Source organism: Pan troglodytes, chromosome X (genome assembly GCF_028858775.2).
Source record: "Pan troglodytes isolate AG18354 chromosome X, NHGRI_mPanTro3-v2.0_pri, whole genome shotgun sequence".
In the NCBI taxonomy this organism is placed as follows: Eukaryota; Metazoa; Chordata; class Mammalia; order Primates; family Hominidae; genus Pan; species Pan troglodytes.
Genome location: NC_072421.2, coordinates 150,818,724 through 150,827,590, shown reverse-complemented (window position 1 = coordinate 150,827,590; position 8,867 = coordinate 150,818,724). Strand labels below are relative to the sequence as shown.

Below are 8,867 nucleotides of genomic sequence, written 5' to 3'. Positions count from 1 at the left end.
AGTACCTGCCATTTTTGCCCATTGGTTTTGGCTAGGGTGGGGGGACATGGGAACTCTTGCCACTTGGTACAGGCTTTTTTGGAGGGAAAGTTGCCAGAATCTACTTTTAAAATGCCTGTACCTTTTGAACCCAGTAAATGCCACTTCTGGGGATCTGTGGGTGAGACTGCTCATTGTCTCTCTGGCCCAAGGGCTATTATTCATGGGTGCTAGGCTGCTCAGTGAGACGAGATTGCCCAGCATCCCTTGGGGTGAGTGTGGTGCCCACTCCCCACTCAAGCTCCTCCTCAAGTGGAGCTGCTATAGCAGGGTCCCTGAACCACTGTGCACCCATAAATTGTTTGTTAGTGGTGGGTCCATGACCAGCATTAACTTTTAAACAAATCTATAAATTTGTAAAGGAGAAAGGAGACTTTACTTCTTTTTAAGGGTTACAGCTTGCAAGGTGGTCATCCTGCAGGCTGGGAAGCGTGCCTCTGGCCAAGACAAGAGACAGGCACTTTGAAGGAGGAGGGGTTGGGCTAGGATCTTGGTGCTGGACAGGTTAGCTAAACATACATATTCAACAGGTTACAGGAAGAGCTATGAATATTCATAAAGGGGGTCCTGACACATGTGTACTGAACAAACATGCATGTAACATATGACCCATGTTCACTTTGGGGTGGAGACTTAACATTTAAATGTATTACAGTTAGGTCCTATACATCCAAAGGTCTTTTCAGGACATGAAGTCACTCAAGCATGAAATCTCTGTAAACTGGCAAGAACAAGCATGTGGCTGCTGGTCTTATCAGGAGAAAGTTACTGAAATCAATCTCTTGTCCAATCAAAGCTGTAGTTATGCCTGGTGGAACAGGGGTTCAGTTAGTCCATGTCTGAAGCTGGCTGAGCTGCAATTGTTTATAATCTTGCTTATTTCAAGGCCAGTGCTTGTTTAGCTGCTAGAGAAAAAGAAAAACTTGTGGCAGTGAGAGCACAGTTCATTCTGTAAGTGTAGGGGTATGGGACTTAACCTTTGCGTGGCATGGCCTTAGGTCCTGTTTATAATTTCACATCTAATTGTCATCAAGAGTGTGTTCTGTCAGTCTTATGATCTCTATTTTAACACCAATGCAGGTTAGTTGTTGTGTTTAATCTCCAAAAGGGAGGCATGTCTGACCTGCTGTCTCATCATGGCTGTGAACTCATTTTTAAGGTTTTCTAATGTCCCCCTGGCCAAGAGGGGGTCCGTTCAGTCAGCTGGGGGCTTAGGATTTTATTTTTAGTTTACATTGGGTTAGTACAGATATTAAGGCTTTTATAGTAACAGAATATCACCATGGCATCTTTATTGCAAGTTAAAAAATATTTCACTCCACAATTGAATGAAATAAACTGGCTTTTCACCATAGACCGTTTGAGAAGTGCTGTCCTAAAGAAGAGAGGAAAAAGGCAATGTGAGGAGCTGGGGTCTGTGAGTGACTGTGTGGAGCACAGCTGCCCCAACAACCAGGACTACATGGCTCATACTTCCATGAGAAATGATCCTCAATTTTCTCTAAGCTACTGCTTTATTGCAGATCTCTTTGTTGAAGCAATGTAGTGTCACTCTACCTAACTCAGCATCTGTTGTACAGCTCACACCTGTGCACAAGAGATCTGAGCAAGGCTCTTGCAGCATTGTTTCTATTAGCAAAACCCTGGAAAATACCTGAATATTCACCAAGAAGGGGAAGGGTCAAATAAACCTCACTATGCTCATGCTATGAAATACTGACCTGTAGTTAACAACACTCTCCCAACAACATTCTCCCACGCTTAGTTATGTGAAGAAAGTAAGTTGCATGATAAACAGCTGGCATGATAAACTGTCTATTGTGTGTGTACATATATGCAGGTAAATATGCAGAAAAACATCAGGACAGATCTTCTCAGAAAGGGGGGTGTGATTGGGAGGGGCCAGACAGTGACTAACCGGGGTTTTTATTTTATTCGTATTTGTTTAATATTTTAAAATGAGATTATATTCATGTTTTGTTTGTGTAATTAAAATGAATATAAAATAGACGATAGTCTTTTTTTTTTTCTGAGACACAGTCTCATTCTGCCACTCAGGATGGAGTGCAGTGGTGCAGTCATAGCTCACTGCAACCTCTGCCTCTCAGGCTCAAGTGATCCTCCCACCTCAGCCTCCTGAGTAGCTGGGACTATGGGTGCATGCCATCGTGCCCAGCTATTTTTTTTTTTTTTTTTGTATTTTTGGTAGAGATGGGGTTTTGTCATGTTGCCCAGGCTGGTCTCAAACTCCTGAGCTCAAGTGATCTGCCCACCTCAGGCTCTCAAAGTGTTAGCATTACAGGAGTGAGCCACTGTGCCCGGCCTGTTCATACATTTTTAATAATAACACAGAACAGGATAAAAAATCTCACTCGATGATTTGGCACACCAGTGTTTGCAGCACTGAATGAAGGAACTTTAAGAATGGAATTTAGTTTTTACTTGTTTGACTCCATTTAAGTCATAAGTGTCTTCAGAAAGAGCACCATGGGGAATTCTCATCTTGCAAGAAAAAAAAAGAATCTCCAGAAGGAAAAACTCCAAAGCTGTGTACAATTGTGTCTTTGATAAATTGTCTCTAATCCCCAAAAATAAAGAATATAAAAATATAAAGAAAAAAATAAAGCATCGGAGAAAAATGTGGTTCTCAAACATGTTTTAAAAAACTTATTTGTTTATTTATTTTTGAGACAGTATGTCACTCTGTCTCTCAGGCTGGAGTGCAGTCAAACACATTTTTATCTCAACTAAACAAACTTCAAGCCAGACTTTGCAGAATGCCTTAGGAAAACAATTGCTCAAAAATTTAAAGGAAATCTTGTGACTATGACTGCTATAGATGCTGGCAGTTTTCAGTAGTTAAGGGCAAAGAGTTTTTGAGATTTGACCCAACTGTTAATCCTAGGAGCCAGGTTCCTTCTGGAAGACACACCGCTGAAGCCTTTCTTCTGGAATCCAGTTGGCTGCTCTAGGAGCATCAGGTGTCATGCTGCGGCCAGCAGGAAGTGGGTAAGTGCCCAATACAGGGACCCCAGGAGTCTGCTTTGGGCACCAGAGGGCCAGCTCTGAAAGTGAGGATGAAAATGGATCATTACATTATAATAACAGTTAGGTTTGGAGATTGTAATACTCTGTTTTCACCCTGCTGATAAAGACATACCAAAGACTGGGCAATGTACAAAAGGAGGAGGTTTAATGGACTTACAGCTCCACATGGCTAGGGAGGCCTCACAATCATGGTGCAAGGTGAAAGCCATGTCTCATATGGCAGCAGACAAGAGAAGAGAGCTTGTGCAGGGAAACACCTCTTTAAAAACTATCAGATCTTGTGAGACTTATTCACTATCACAAGAAAAGCACAGGAAAGACCTGCCCCTATTGTAATTGAATAATTACCTCTCGCTGAGTCCCTGCCACAACATGTGGGAATTCAAGATGAGATTTGGGTGGGGAAACAGCCAAACCATAGCATTCTGCCCTCTCCCCTCCCAAATCTCATGTCCTCACATTTCAAAATGAATCATGCCTTCCCAACAGTCCCCCAAAGTCTTAACTCATTTCAGCATTAACTCAAAAGTCCACAGTCCAAAGTCTCATCTGAGACAAGGCAAGTTCCTTCCACTTATGAGCCTGTAAAATCAAAAGCAAATTAGTTACTTCCTAGATACAATGGGGGTACAGGCATTGAGTAAATACAGCTGTTCCAAATGAAAGAAATTGGCCAAAACAAAGGGGCTACAGGCCCCATGCAAGCCTGAAATCCAGCAGGGCAGTCAAATCTTAAAACTTCAAAATGATCTCCTTTGACTCCATGTCTCATGTCTAGGTCATGCTGATGCAAGAGGTGGGCTCCCACGGACTTGGGCAGCTCCACTCTTGTGGCTTTGCAGGATACAGTTTCTCTCCTGGCTGCTTTCACAGGCTGGTGTTGAGTGTCTGCAGCTTTTCCAGGTGCACAGTGCAAGCCATCAGTGGATCTACCATTCTGGGGTATTCTGGGGTGTGGAGGATGGTGGTCCTCTTCTCATAGCTCCACTAGGTGGTGCCCCAGTAGAGACTCTGTGTGGGGGCTCTGACCCCACATTTCCCTTCCATACTGCCCTAGCAGAGTTCTCCATGAGGGCCCCACTCCTGCAGCAAACTTCTGCCTGGGCATCCAGGCATTTCCATACATCCTCTGAAATCTAGGTGGAGGTTCCCAAACCTCAGTTATTTTTTTAAGATGGTGTCTTGCTCTGTCACCCAGGCTGGAGTGCAGTGGCATGATCTTGGCTCATTGCAACCTCCACCTTCTGGGTTCAAGTGATTCTCCAACCTCAGCCTCCCGGGTAGCTGGGATTACAGGCTTGCACCACCATGTCCAGCTAACTTTTGTATTTTTAGTAGAAACAGGGTTTCTCCATGTTGGCCAGGCTGGTCTCGAACTCCTGACCTCAACACCTTGGCCTCCCAAAGTGTTGGGATTATAGGTGTGAGCCACCATGCCTGGCCCCAAACCTCAATTCTTGACTTCTGTGCACTCGCAGGCTCAACACCACATGGAAGCTCTCAAGGCTTGGGGCTTCCACCCTCTGCAGCAATAGCCTGAGCTGTACTTTGGCCCCTTTTAGTCACAGCTGGAGTGGTTGGGGCACAGGGCACCAAGTCCCTAGGCTGCACACAGCAGAGGGACCCAGGGCCTGGCCCACAAAACCATTTTTTCCTTCTAGCCCTCCAGGCCTGTGATGGGAAGGGCTGATGCAAAAGTCTCTGAAACACCCTGGAAGCATTTTCCCCATTGTCTTGGTGATTAACATTTGGCTTCTTGTTACTTATGCAAATTTCTGCAGCCAGCTTGAATTTCTCCTCAGAAAAGGGAATTTTCTTTTCTATCACATTGACAGGCTGCAAATTTTTCTAATTTTTATGCTCTGTTTCCCTTTTAAAACTGAATGCCTTTAACAGCACCCAAGTCATATCTTGAATGCTTTGCTATTTAGCAATTTCTTCCACCAGATACCTTAAATCATCTCTCTCAAATTCAAAGTTCCACAAATCTCTAGGGCAGGGGCAAAATGCTGCCAGTCTCTTTGCTAAAACATAACAAGAGTCACCTTTGCTCCAGTTCCCAACAAGTTCCTCATCTCCATCTGAGACCACCTCAGTCTGGATTTCATTGTCCATATAATAATTACCAGCATTTTGATCAAAGCAATTCAACAAGTCTCTAGGGAGTTTCAAACTTTCCCACATTTTCCTGTCCTCTTCTGAGCCCTTCAAAATTTGGAATCCAACCTCTGCCTTTTACCCAGTTCCAAAGTCACTTCCACATTGTTCTGTGCAGGAAGTGCGTGAAGGGAGAAGAAAAGATACACACACAATACCTTTACGGGTAAACAACCTTTATCCCATGTAAATGGCAATGCAGATATAATAAGCAAGTGATATAATAATAAGCAAATGATATCATAAGCATATTGATACAATAAGCAAATTGCAATGGGAAGGGGAGAAGGGAATATATATATTTACACTCACCAGATTGTGGAGGATTCACCACCAGACTGGGAAGCAACATCCTGGGCTCCAGAGTTGGTCACTCATCTGTGCACAGACAAGGAGAGGTCTCATGAAGCTTTGGTGCAGTCTGGGACCCTAGCTCTTTTTGTAACGAGTTGTTTGGCATGAGGCCTAGTCACGAGGGCCCTTCACGACTGGGCTCAAGGAACACAAAAAGGTCAACTTGTTTTTGCGATTGTCTATTGTTTTTCAATGTATAGGAACAGATTGAAATGGAGATTTCTCTGACACAGCAGTGGACGAATGTCTCAAGGGGCTCACACAACCTGTTCTGGGACTTGGTGACCATTGTTTGTGTCCATGTTCAATTGAGTTCAAATTTAATATTTAACTTTTCCTCCACACACATTTTCGGGTATCTTTTCAGCAGTACCCCACTCTACTGGCACCAATTTAGTTTTAGTCTGTTTTCATGCTGCCAATAAAGACATTCCCGAGACCGGGCAATTTACAAAAGAAGGAGGTTTAATGGACTTACAGTTCCACGTGGCTGGGGAGGCCTCACAATCATGGTGGAATGTGAAAGGCACATCTCACATGGCAGCAAACAAGAGAAGAGAGCTTGTGCAGGGAAACGCCCCTTTTAAAAACCATCGGATCTTGTGAGACTTATTCACTATCCTGAGAACAGCATGGGAAAGACCTGCCCCCATGGTAATTGAATTGAACCTCTCACTGGGTCCTTCCCACAACATGTGGGAATTCAAGACGAGATTTGGGTGGGGACACAGCCAAACCATACCAGAGATAAATTTCAGAATTATTACTGAATCTTGGAAGTTCATTCCCCGATGGTGAAATTTGGGCTTTGGCCTTGGTCATTGGCATTTGTTGCCCTTCCAAAGTGGGCTTGGTGCCCTGAGGCTTCTTGAGGTTCAGGGGCAACACCCCCAACCTCCACCATTTGGACCCTCCTATTTGGCAGCTCCTGACCTTGGGGACCTTCTGAGCCATGGTGGAGGCCTCATCCATCCCCATTCTCCAGGCACCTGCCACTCACCTGCTACCTCCAACCAGGAGGTCAGCACCTTTGTGCAGTGGCCACCCAGAGGCCTGGGAGGGACTTTGATCTGGAGGGTCTCCTGCTGTCAGGCCTTGCCTAGGGCTCTGCACCCTCCCTCCAGCCCTTGAGCCCTCCACCTTCCTCAGGTGGGGACCTCCCCATGTCTCTCTCTTCAGGTGTGTAAAGCCCGAGGACACCCTGGGGAGTTGGGGAGTGGAGGGCCCCCTGCTGCCCAGGTCCCCAGGCCCCCCCAACCTGCATGAGCTGCAGAATCCTCCAAGTGCACCAGTTCCCCAGCTCTGTGTATTTGCCTGCCAGTTCCTTGTCTGCCTCCCTGAGCTGCTCTGCCAGGTTCAGCAGCATCGTGGACAATGCCATGGGCTCTGTGGCCGGGGCCCCCTGGAGCTGGGGCTGGCCCAGTCCTGATGAGTCCTCCCACACCCATGGATGATCTGATCCATCATCTCCACCACTTCCATCTGGGGGTGCAGGAGGTGAGGGGAGGCCCAGGCTTAGGCTACATTCTGTCCCACCTGTCCCATCCCCAAGGACATGGCCCTGGGTGGGAGAGCTGATTCCTCTCATGAATTCCAAAGACATCTTCATCCAGTGCCCCAGTGTCTGGTGGGGTCCAGGGAGATCTGCCCCACCTTACCTAGGGGGCTCCAAGTCTGGGGTTGCAGCCTCTCCCAGGCTGTGGGGTCAGGGTCTGGCAGCACAGGGAGCCCAGGGAGGAGGGAGGGGCCCCTTCCCGGTTGGGGGCAGGGTGTGGTTAGGGCCCTCTCTGTCTGGGCCCCTGTGGCATCCAGCAGGTGGGTGTTCAAAGGTGAAGGAGACTTCTGTGGGGGAAGGGAGACACCTGTAGACACCAATGACGAACAGCTCAATAAGGGGTGGTGGTGCCAGAAGCCCTTGGACTGTAGAGGCCCAGAGGAAACACCTCAGGACTGCAGAATTTGCGATAGGGAAGAAAGGGATGAACAGACTTAAACTTGTGGGGTAAGCTGGCTTGTTGGAGATGGGGCAGAGGACTGGGATGGACAGAGAACCAGCAGCACAGTATCCCAGGAGTGACGTAGCCCAGCCAGCTTACAGCACCCTGAGGTGCTGGCCCCACCCACCTTTGAAAGTGCTGAGGTGACAGGCCGACCTTACAGTAAAGAACGCTCTGTAGCACGGTGGGGCCTGCTGGGCTCGGGTGAGGACCACCCCTTTGGAGCTGCCTTCCTCCCCTAGAGGTCGACAGGTGCAGAGAGGAACATGGACTGGGTCCAGAAAGGCAAGGCAAGGCAAGGCAAAGAGACAGGGATGCCAGTGAGGCTGATGGAGCGGGGCTGGGGCAGGGATGGAGAGGTGCCAGAGAGGAATGTATTAATAAAACCCCATAGCATCTGAGGAGGGAGTGGGGGGATTTATCCACTAATGTTGTATGCATTTGGCTTGGTAGTTGTTGTGTAACCTGCCTCCACTCAAGTGCACAAATCCTACCCAGGAGCACAGCTTGGTGAACATTTACATAGGCCCCACTTGTGGTGACATTTTGGCTGCATGTCTGTTTCTCTCTGGCACTCTGTCCTTGAGGGCAAGGACCTTGTCACTTGCTTTTACATCTCTGGGGCCCAGCACAGAGCAGGTGCTCAATAAATACTTGTTGAATAAAGGTCAGAAAAGGGATGACAGAGCAGAGAGTTTTTCTGACACATCTTGCCCGAAAAAGATTTCAGGCCATGTTTTTATTATGCAGTGAGCTTTTGAATGAAATGCATTTTAGCCCAGAAGGTGCATCACGTCTACTGGAGACTAGTGAGGGTGGACAAAGACACAGCTCTGGAAGCTTCAGGAAAATAAGCTGGGAGAGTATTGGGGAGGAGAAGCTAAAATGCAGTAGGCATGGAAGCAGAAGCCCCCATTTCTACCTGTTGGCCTGTCCTTCCTGTAATGAGAGGTAGGCTGGGGCGGAGGGCTGTGATGGGGAATTTGGGCTAGAGGAATCAGGGCTGCAGACACTGGCCCAGAGATTAGGGGTTTGGGACTGTGAATCTCAGGCCAGCAAGAGACTTCTAGGGTGTAGCATGTGATCTTTCCACCAATCTTGGATTTTTTAATGTTCCACCAGGGAGGAGAGCCAAAAGGCACATCCCGTTTCCTCAGATGCCTTCTCATTTGTTCTATAGAGGGTGGTGTTGGAAGAGCTACAGTGCTCAGGCAGGCAGGGGAACTAGGAGAGGGGCAGGAGAGAATATTCTCAATCCTCTACTAGGGGCTC

The 8,867-nt window shown here is 47.3% G+C and overlaps 1 long non-coding RNA gene across 1 annotated transcript; it reads right to left on the bottom strand.

The window, feature by feature from the left end:
• Positions 1-2,693: 2,693 nt before the first annotated feature.
• LOC134809330 (uncharacterized) lies at positions 2,694-5,622 on the bottom strand. Its single transcript, XR_010154784.1, has 2 exons — positions 5,557-5,622; positions 2,694-3,104 (listed from the first exon to the last, which is right to left on the bottom strand). It is a non-coding gene; the product is annotated as an uncharacterized LOC134809330 (long non-coding RNA).
• Between the last annotated feature and the right edge of the window lie 3,245 nt (positions 5,623-8,867).